General features: G+C 51.7%; 1 long non-coding RNA gene across 2 annotated transcripts in view; it reads left to right on the top strand.

Annotated features, from left to right (window-relative positions):
- The window catches only part of LOC115851230 (uncharacterized), a 153,066-nt gene that overhangs the window by 123,997 nt on the left and 18,308 nt on the right, over positions 1-10,761 (top strand). The window contains exon 8 of one of the 2 annotated variants that reach the window (XR_011376690.1): positions 5-2,134. The exons of the other annotated variant lie outside the window; for it this stretch is intronic. This is a non-coding gene — a long non-coding RNA (uncharacterized lncRNA). Of the gene's footprint in view, positions 1-4; positions 2,135-10,761 lie in introns of those variants that run through there. 2 annotated transcript variants of the gene reach the window in all.

The raw sequence follows: 10,761 nt of genomic DNA, 5'->3' as shown, positions 1-10,761 counted from the left end.
TCAGATTCTCCAGAGATCCTGCTGGCGTGGCCTCCAAGGGTGTCCTGGGCTCAGCTGCGCTTGGCTCCTCCACTGCCGTAAGCCATCCAAACGCCGACACTCTGGCTGGGACGTCACGTGACTTAGCCTCCTCTGAGCCCCACAGCAGACGGGCTGACGCTCACCGTCTCTCCTGTCCTCCTGGGCACACGCTCCTCTCTGAGCCCAAGCTCTCCTGCAGGTGGGAGTGGCCCACAGCTGCGTTTGGGCTGGAATGGGGTGGGGTGACTGCACTCCTAGGCTGAATTCTACAGCTCCAGGGGCACAACTCCTGTCCTGCCCTTCTGCAGTCAGGTCAGGGGACCCAGGTGACACAAGGGAACTTGGTCCTGAAACATGGCTTGGAGGAACGCCACTACTCTGGAAAACTGGTTTTGACCCACAAGTACACAGTTGGCCCTACGCTGTCGCTCACCTCCTGTACCAGCTCAAATAGTTTGCCAAAGCATTTCTGGAAGCTTGTCTCCTTCTCTCTCAGATCAGCAGAGCAGACTTCCTCCAGCCTCCCTGTCTCCCTGCACCCCACAGCCAGGCACAAGCCCACTTCGCTACCTACGGGAGGACTGAGCAGAACAGTGACACTATGAATGTCTTCAGTACATGCGTTCACTCCCCCCAGGGCTTCATCTGATGCCGGCTCATGCTACGGACTGGGAAGGACTGAGCACCTGCCATACAGCTCGGATTTCCTGACATGCGTCCACGGCACAAAAGCCATAGGAGGTGCTTTGGGAAAGAGCTCCTGTAATCACATGTGTGTGGGAAATGCTGCCCATTTCTTTCTTAAAGCTTCAAGACCGTGGTGGTGATGCACTGGAAGTGTCCAGAACTGTTACGGTTCCACAATCTAGACGTTTCTCTAAACCTTCTGAAACGGATGAACTTCCTTTTCTTGGCTTGTTGTGTTTGGTTCTTCACTTCTGAGGCCATGCAAGGGAAAGTTCAAAAGACATCGGAGGAGAGAGAACACAGAGCAAGAGAGAGGCCTGCAATCCCCTAGAGAAAAATCTATGCTGGAAAGGGGTGGAGCTTCTACTCTAAATATTTAGTAAAAAAAATAAAAAAATAAAAATTGCTATGCTTTCTGAGCCACTTTATATTTTTTCTCCTAAGACTTCACCGAGACCATGATTCAGCCTTCCATTTTGTATCTGCAGAGATTTAAAGCGGGGATTAGACCTTAGGTATTTCGGAAAACGTCTAATAAGCTTCCGTCCAGCCGAGCTGATCTCCGCTCCCTGGCCGGAGGCCCCGGGAGCACCAACCTGCGTCCCCCGTGGGCGCCGCCTCCCGCCCTCCACTCCCCCGCCAGACGTCCGGTGACTGCGGTTAGGGACACACGCTCCTCCAGCCGAGGGAGAACCGCGCTTCTCCCGGTCACAGCGCAGCCGCCTTCCTCGGAGCCAGGCCCCTTGTAGATTCACTGCAGCGTGGAGGCTTGGGACGAGGGACCACTGTCACTGCCCCCCAAACTGCAGCCCCCGTCCTCTGTTCCAGGCCCAGGCCGCGGTCGGCAAGCTGGAACCTCTCTTTGCCTCCACTGGCATCGGGCAAATGCCTTCAAACCCGGAAGACAGTGGCTCGGCGCAGCTCCTTGTTTGAAGACTACAGCTTGGTGGCTTCTAAGGAAGAGTCCAGACTCTTGCAGGACCACAGCCATGTACTTTCCCTGGCACCACGTAGACAGCCAGAGCGCCCAGGCCGGGTGACCGGGTCTCCGGTGCCCCGCCCACGCTGGATGCCCGCCTGGTCAGGCACACGGCGCACGGCCATCCTCTCGCTGGGCCGGCGTCATCGCACCCCAGTGTCCGCGGATGGCTTGCCTGGGCCACGCACAGCGCCGGGCAGAGGACACGGGCCAGACGCCGCCCATACAGTGTCCACTGGTCACTGGGCAAATCCTGCCCAGGGCCACTCTGCCGGGTGGGCCAGGCGGCCGTGAGAGCGGCTGGGGCCAACCAGGCATCACGGATGAGCCACGGCCGCCGGAGCAGCGCACGCGGCCATCTGCTCTGCCCGGTGAAGCAACACCCACGTCGTCCAGAAGCGGCTGCGAGACCAGAAATGGGCCCGGAAAGGGCGCAAGGGGGGCTAGTCCCGCGAGACGCGATAGAGGCGGAGTCGGGTGGGGCGGGGGTAGGTGGGGCCCCGCCCACCCGCCAGGGGGCAGAGGCCGCGCCGCAGCTCCGCTTGGACTCAGTGCGGGCCTGGTGCGCACGCGGCGGCTGCTGGCGCTGCTGCTGGTGCCGCTGCTGCCGCCGGGGCGGCGACCTTGTCCGTCCTTCATCCAGCCTGGAAGAGGGTGAGGCGCGGCAGGCACTTCCTGTCGGGGCTGGTGCTCTGTGGGGAGTTTGGCTGTGCTCCGGGCGTCCCTGGGAGGCAGTGCTTCAGGCAGAGGGTGGTGGGCCCGGAGGTCTGGGAAGGGCGCTGCTGAGGAGGGAACAGAAGTGAGGGGCTCGGAGGCGGGGCCCTGGGGAGGACGGCCTGGTCGGCTCTGTCACTGTCACCTGGGGGTGTACGAGGGGCGTGCCGGGACCCCCGCGGCAGAGGGCCCCCCAGCGGCCGCCTGCTTCCTCCACGTTCTGCTGCCTCGGGTCGAGCGCCCGCTCTTCCCACCCAGGATTCTTCGGCCCTGGGTTCGTGGCTGTCTGAAATCCGCCTCCGGTTGAAGAGGGTTGGGAATGAGAGTGACGAGACCTGGATTCTGTGGCCGGAGACCCTCGGTGGCCCAGAGGTACCCAGAGGCACGGCTGCAGGGTTTGGGCTGAGCGTCCCGGCAGCGTCCGCGTCGGCCGGTCTGTGCACCTCCCGGGACCGAGGCTGGCGTGGCCCGTGCCTGGTGGCCAGCCCTCCGTGTGCCTTCTCATTTCCTCCTGTTGTTTGGTGCCACTTGGTCCTTCATCTGGTAACGAAAAACCATGAGGCGTGGCGTCTCACCCGGGTGGTCCGTGATCCAGAAGTGAACCAATAAATCCCACACTGGGGAGCTCAGTACGGCAGAGAGTGTCAGGCAGCTTTGGGCCGGGCAGTCGGCGTGGCCAGGGGCGCGTGGGCTCCGCTGCAGCAGCTGTTTGCACAGCCCCCTTGGCGTCATGCGTTCCAGAGGAACCTGGTGCTCGCAACTGACTTGCGTTCCAGCTCTGTTGCGGAAGCCTCCAGGGGCATCTCGCGTGTAATTCAGTTGGTACACGCAGGGCCAAGCCAGCTTCCTTAATTTTCCTTTTGATAACTCAGGCCTCAATTTTATAGCTCAAATGAACATAATTAATAAGACAGATCTTACTTAGCACTTAATTAGTTAACAAAGGGCTTGTCAAATTCTGAAGCTGAAATTTGCTCAAAAATATAATGATTATACAGTGTGGTTATGCAATAAAAGTAAGTTGTTTTAGCCCAAACTGACTATAGCTATTGTGGCTTTTTAAAGGAGAGGAAAGAGTTTTTCTACTCCCTTGGAGGAATTGGTGGTGAAGGGGAAGCCTGGCATCCTTATTCCTCTAATATTGGGTTGCCCCAAAAAGTTTGTCTGGGTTTTTCTGTAAGATGGTATGGAAAAACCGGAACGACCTTTTTAGCTAACCCAACAGTTCCATCCGCTAGTGTGTGCGGTTGGACCGGGGGTGCAAAAGCGTATGCCCCTGGTTTATGAGAGGAGCCCATCAGCCTTTCCTGATGAGACACGGCTTCCAGCACGACTGACGGGTCCCCAGCGGGAGCAGGGAGACCAGGCTCTTTGGGGCAGGGAGGCTGAGGTGTGTGGGATGGACAGCATTCCACGGACCAGACTCTCAGAAGTCGGTCCCCACACCCAAATGTCCCTTGTGAGTGACCTGTGAAACTCAGAGAAGAGGGACACGGCCCTGCCTGGGTTGATGAGGTCATCTTCCTGCAGGTGAAGGTGGCACAGAGAGAACCCCTCAGAGCTTGGCCTTGTCACCCCACCATGCGCATGGATGCTGGCAGGGAGACACACAGGAGGCCACTCGGGGGACAGTGCACCACCAGGGCACCAGGTGAAGACATGACTCATGACAGTGTGACGTGTAGGGCAGGGTCAGGTAACACGGAAAAAAAGCCTGGAGCAAGCTCCCGTCGTCCTGCTGCTCCGCTTCCAGAGCAGGATGCGGAGTGCCAGCATCTCCTTGTTCTGGTGGAAATGGCAACGTGAGAACAGAAAATGAGACGGGAATGCATCTCAGCACGTTCACACAGCACACCCGTCACACGGGCAGCCGCAGAGCGTCTCGAGAAGGCGGATTCAAGCCAAGTCGCACTCGGCGTGTGCCGGTCAGAGCGAGCCTGTCCTTCCTCTTTCTTTTGCCCCAACTCGACTCGAGTCCGCGCTCAGCCCCTTGGAAGATTGTCCCCTTACCCCATGGATTGCTTTCTACAATTTACACCCTCAGCAAGTGGTTCTTGAATGGTGGGCATTCAGTTGGATTCAACATAAGTAAATGCTCTGTGTCAAGCCCTGCTGTGCAGTGATGTCACCCTGTAGCTTTTTGACCCAAATCTCCTTCCTGGGAGTCACCCCTCACATACTGATGTGTTGTCACTGGTTTTCCTGCTTCAGCTGCCCTTGGGTCATTGGTGGGTTGGCAAACACTGGCCCTTTCAGCGTCTCCCTGCTCTCAGCCCCTCCAGCTGCTCAGCAGCGACAATACCCCTTTCATCCCAGAAGGTCATCTCTGGGCCAAACACGCAGGAGGCCCGACGTGGCATCGTTCTCTACCTGTCAGAGGACGTCCACATACCCAGAGAAATATTCCTTTTCTTCAGACAGAGAAGTGGGCAGGGTGGCCCCTCCAACTTGACGCGATACAGCTGTAAGGGGTCGTGGGAACGGGGAAGGAACTTGTGTATCTCACAACCTGCTTTTTGCCACTCACAAGCTTTGAGATGTTCCATGAGGTAATACCCCTTCCTTTAACTGCAGCTGTGCACATTCCTGTGCTGTGGGAACAGAGTCAAGACGTTGGGAGACACTGAAAGGCATTCTCTGTCTCTCGAGGTGGAAGGCAAGTAGGGAAGTACATGGAGACTTCTGGTGTCCTAGGAAATGGAGCTGGGAGCCTTTCAGACTTGTTTAGCAGAACAGAATGGATTTTGAGGTCAAGAAAATGATCTTGTATTTTGCCAGAAAAATCTCAATTACATGTGAGGAACCACCTTTTTCTTGCTCTAATGGATTTTTTCCAAGATGAAGTTAGTGATGAAACTGGCTAATTTGCATATTTGCAGGGAATAAAAATTGAGTCAAGAATTTTTGGGTGGTTCACTTTAGCAACTTTAAAAAAAACTTAAAAGGAATCCAATGCTTCTTTCTTGTGATTATAGAAAGCTGTATTAGTTTAAAAGTTCTGGGGCTTCCCTGGTGGCGCAGTGGTTGGGAGTCCGCCTGCCGATGCAGGGGACGCGGGTTTGTGCCCCAGTCCGGGAGGATCCCATATGCCGTGGAGCAGCTGGGCCCGTGAGCCGTGGCCCCTGAGCCTGCGCGTCCGGAGGCTGTGCTCCGCAACGGGAGAGGCCACAGCGGTGAGAGGCCCGCGAACCACACACACACAAAAAAAGTTCTACCATTCTCTATCACATCTGGTTTTTTTGCATGAATTGACTCTTCTTTTTTTTACATCTTTATTGGAGTATAATTGCTTTACAATGGTGTGTTAGTTTCTGCTTTATAACAAAGTGAATCAGTTATGCATATACATACGTCCCCATATCTCTTCCCTCTTGTGTCTCCCTCCCTCCCATCTCCCTGTGCTATGCGGCTGCTTCCCACTAGCTATCTGTTTTACGTTTGGTAGTGTATATATGTCCATGCCACTCTCTCACTTTGTCACAGCTTACCCTTCCCCCTCCCTGTGTCCTCAAGTCCATTCTCTACATTAATGTCTTTATTCCTGTCCTGCCCCTAAGTTCTTCAGAACTTTTTTTTTTTTTAGATTCCATGTATACATATATATGCGTTAGCATACGGTATTTGTTTTTCTCTTTCTGACTTACTTCACTCTCTATGACAGACTCTAGGTCCATCCACCAAAACATCTAGTTTATCTATTGTTGAAGCTCAAAGGGCCTTTTGCTTTAATTTGGGTAAAGCCTGTCTGTAGCAGCAGGTTCCCAGGGTTGCATCCCTGACCATCCCCTGACTTCTGTCAGTTCCACTCTTCTTCCCTTGTTGACCCTGAGTTACGTTTCCCACAGTAACTTTCAATTCCAGGCATTCACCCAATTTTCCTTTCCCAGGTTTCACAAGGCAGGCTCTCTGAGTTTATGAGAACTTTGAGCCCATCCGTAGCAAGTCAAATGCTGTCTCCCTCCTAAGCACTGGGGTCTAGAACCTGTCACTCTCGTTCTGCCTTGTTCTTGTCTCCCAGCTGAGTGTGTTCATGTCTGCTGGCCTGCCTGGGTTCAGGTGGACCAAAGGCGATGACCCGTCTTCAGGTGTGATCTCCCTCCCTCTCGGTGCTTTGTGAGGGGCAGGGGCAGGCACCGTTCGTTCACTGGCTCGCCATCCACAAGTATTCCCTGAGTGCCCCCTGTGTGCTCTGCTCTAAGTGCTGTGAGCTCAACAGTGAGCAGAACTCATGGAGAGAGAACATTAAACAAGACAAGTAAATGTGAAGTTAGGAGTCTTTGGAGAAAAGACAGGAGAAGGGGTCTACTCAGGGTTGCTAGGCAGGCTTCACAGACAGGGACATCTGCAGAGCTGAGGGTGGGCCGTTGGGATGTCTGGGGGGAGAGCAGAGGAATTGGATGCAGAGGTCCTGAGGTAGGACCTTGCTCAGTGTGGTCAGTGAGCAGCAGGAAGGCCCCAGGGCTGGAGCAGAGAGAGGGGGAGGGGTGGTGATGGCCTCAAAGAGGACCTGTCGGCAAGGGAGTGGCACAGACTTGTGATGGGGCCTCTGAGAGGACATTGGGTGACATGGGAGACCGTTGAGGGTTTAGAGCAGAGAAGTGATTCAATTTGACTTAGTTTTCCAAAACCTTACCCTGATGCTAAGGGCTTAGACAACCAGGAGGTCAGAGGGCACAGTCCCCTCACTTCTGCCACTTCAGGGACCTGCAAACCTCATCGAGTCTGACAGTGAGTCCCAGAAGGCCTCACTGAGAATTGTATACTCACGGTTGTGGTTTAATTCAAGGAAAAGGCACAGACTAAAGTCGGTCAAGGGTAGATGTGTGTAGCACAGGGTCCAGGAGATGCACAAGTGGGGCCTCCGATGGCCCTCTCCCCGTCGAGTCAGGACTCTGCCGGTATGTGTGTGATGGCCAGCCAACCAGAAGTCACCCAGCCTCGGTGTGGAATTGTTCCTGGGGCTCTGTTATGTAGGCATGAGTACATGTCCTCGTGGCTTATCTGTCCATAAGTTCCCTGCCCCTGAAGGCCTCAGGGCCCACACCCCACATCACATTGCTGCTGCCTGACCAGCCCAAGGCTCCAGACACACACAGATCCCTCCCAGGAGCTGAGGACCAAGACCAGACCCCTTTGGGGACAAAGGTGGATTCTTCACTGTGCATCTGTCTACTGTGTTAAGTAGTGACCACTGAGTCTCACGGAGTGCTGCCAGCTTTGACCCAAATATATCTTCTCAACCAGAGCAAGAACTGTAAACATAATTAACATTTCAACCTCTTGAAGCAAAATGGATTCTTATACATCAATAATATGACTGTATACTCTGACTGGAGAAATACTAAGCAAAGCATTGAAGGCTTAGGCAGTTCCTAAAGCAGTAATTTTAACTCAGGCCTTGGCAGTGTTACCACTTAGGAGCGATGTTGATTCTCCTGATGTGCCGTCACTTCTCTGGTTCAGGGGAAGATGCAGAGGAGCGTTTGTGTGATTGATTATTCAGTGAATGGACAGCCGCCTGCGCTCACCACATTGCGTGTCTTCCAAACACCTGGCTTATAAATAGCAGATATTCGCAAACTACTGGGGTTGCTGGGGCACCAGAGCCTCCCAAAGACCTTCAGACATTGCTGATGTCCAGGAGCTCACAGACCAGGGAGCACTTCTAAGAACAAAGCTGGAAGAAGCGTTTTTCATTGTTGTTGAGCATCAGCTGTGAGTGATGGGTGTTTCTGGAGAAGTCTCCTGTCCCAGGACACAGAGGGTCATTATGAGGGAGGGAAGCACAGGGGGGCCCTGTGTACTAGGGAGCGTCACTGGAGGGGACCCCCATCAAGGAGAGGTTAAGCATATGCACATACTGAAAACTCAGAATTGGCCACAGGCCGCGGTGTACATGGAGTGGGGACCTCAGACGGTGAAAAGGGGACTGTTGCCTGGTAGAGTCCAGAGGATAAGAGTTTGCTGGGTTCATCCTGAAATGAGAGTTAAACAAAAGTCATAGGTGCTATAAAAGTTGTGGTGGCTTCTGCTGAGGTAGTTCAGAGAATCGGTTTTCCTGAAAGAAACACACGGGTGATTTGGAACAGTGTGTTAAGACCAGTCTTCCTTTCCTTTAGAAGCGAAACAGTAAGAACTTCCCTCCTCTCTTCTTTTTCCCTCCCACGGTTGCTCTTTCTTGCCCAGTTTCCTAGTTTATTGTATTTCATACTGAAACCTCAAAAACTGTTGAACAATAAAACGACCAGCAAAGCCGGCCGAGGTTGTCCTCTCTCCTCCTGCAGGTGGGACGGCTGACTCAGCCCCTCCCAGGTGTCCTCCGGACAAGCTGCTGTTGATGAAAGCAGAGTGCTGTCCATGTGCAGTGCTGGAGAGGATGAAATATTTATGGTGGGGATTCCACACCAGATGGAAGAATTGGGAATGATCCCTCACTTTCCTGGGAAAGCAAACCCACAATCTCTAAATCCCATAACTGAGCACAAATGGCTGTTGGCTCACGGACTCCAGCCGGGCCTTCCCGCCTCCCCTGTGTGGGGACAGATGCTCAGGGGCAGAGTCCGGCCGTGACTCATGCGTGACGGTAGCGCTCAGTCACGCCTCGGAAAGCTGCAGCCTTTGGGACCGCGCTCAAATCCCCGTTAGGGATCTTTAGAGCAAAACCATATTGCTAGAAGGGATTCCTCTGTGGGCCATGAATTAACGAGGCTTGTCGTACGGAACAGTCCTCAGGGGCACCGACTTGTTGGTTCTAATTTGTCCTGTACTTTTACAGCTGGTTTGCTTCCTGGACTTCCAAGATTTACAAATTGCAAGTGTGCTTGTGAAGTGGTGGAATCTACTTGCACATTTGTTTCTAACTACTGATTGTCGGGGGATAGTAGAATTCAAATACTTGCATAAGCTTTAGAAACCGAGGGTCAGTTCGGTGAACACTTCTAGGTGTTATTCCCATAAGAGTTGAAAGTTGAGCACGTCCATGGTTTTCTTCCCTGATTTCTTGTTACCACATTCCTATGTACGTCTGAGGATAAAATGGTTTCCAATAACGTTCTCAGTACCTACTAATTATGTCTGATGTTAGCAGTTTGGTTGATTTGTTCAGTTTTAAATTATTTTGTATTTTCTAAACAGCTAAACAGTGTTCTTTTCTCTTGTACACTATTTATAGGTACTTTTACGTGTGATAATATGCCATATTTTCTTCCAACAGCCTGAACCCCAGGCCTGTTCTTTGCTAAAACAACACAAGGTTTAATCCTATTAATCCATGGCATCATGACAAGAAAAATGCCATATATGTACTTTTATTTTCCTCAAGTATTCTAGATATTTTACAGATGGTGGCAAAGGAGTGTATTAGCTCTTTGGAGGCAGAGCTTAGAGTCAGTGTGATTTTATTAGAGTTAGCGGTGGAGGAAACAAGGAAATCATTCCCTAAACACAATGTCAGTCACCATTTCTCATGCAAAAATCATTTAGGTTGTTCTTTTATCAAAGTTACATCTGTATCGAATAATTTATTTATACTTGTTCATACAATTTTTATAATCTTTTCCAGGGAAGAGGAAACTTGGGGCTTGAGTTATATCTATAATATTTTATTTTTCAATAATAAAACCCCAAAGCAATATGATAAAATGACATTCAGTGGAGGTGGGTGGAATGGTGGGTACATAGGTTTTTGTTATATTTATTCTTATTAAATTTATGTTTATTAGATTATTTCCAGGGTGGCTTCTGGCTTATGCATGTTTGTGGAGGCAGAAATTTTCTATACTTTCTAATCTGTTCATAAGCAGCTATAAATATAATCTTGGCTTTACTCTGAGCAGTTAGCATGTTTTTGGATACAGAAAACCCAACTGAAAATGACTTAAAGAAAATATCAAAGTCACTATTTCACATGACAAGAAGCCCAGTGACGGAGTGGCTTTAAGTTGAGTTCACAGAGCTGCCGACCAGGTAATTAATGCCCACGGTCTTCCCAGCTTTCTGCTCTGCCGTTACCAGCCTGCCTTCCTGTCCTTCGTCTGCCACGGCCGCAAACTGCAGTTTCTGACATCTTTTCTGGTTTTGGTATAGGGTGATGGTGGCCTTGTAGAATGAGTTTGGGAGTGTTCCTCCCTCTGCTATATTTTGGAAGAGTTTGAGAAGGATAGGTGTTAGGTGTTAGCTCTTCTCTAAATGTTTGATAGAATTCGCCTGTGAAGCCATCTGGTCCTGGGCTTTTGTTTGTTGGAAGATTTTTAATCACAGTCTCAATTTCAGTGCTTGTGATTGGTCTGTTCATATTTTCTCTTTCTTCCTGGTTCAGTCTTGGCAGGTTTTGCATTTCTAAGTATTTGTCCATTTCTTCC

The sequence above is a fragment of the Globicephala melas genome, chromosome 14 (assembly GCF_963455315.2).
Source record: "Globicephala melas chromosome 14, mGloMel1.2, whole genome shotgun sequence".
Classification (NCBI taxonomy): domain Eukaryota; kingdom Metazoa; phylum Chordata; class Mammalia; order Artiodactyla; family Delphinidae; genus Globicephala; species Globicephala melas.
The sequence above is the reverse complement of the archived record's forward strand: the minus strand, read 5'-3'. Positions and strand labels throughout refer to the sequence as shown.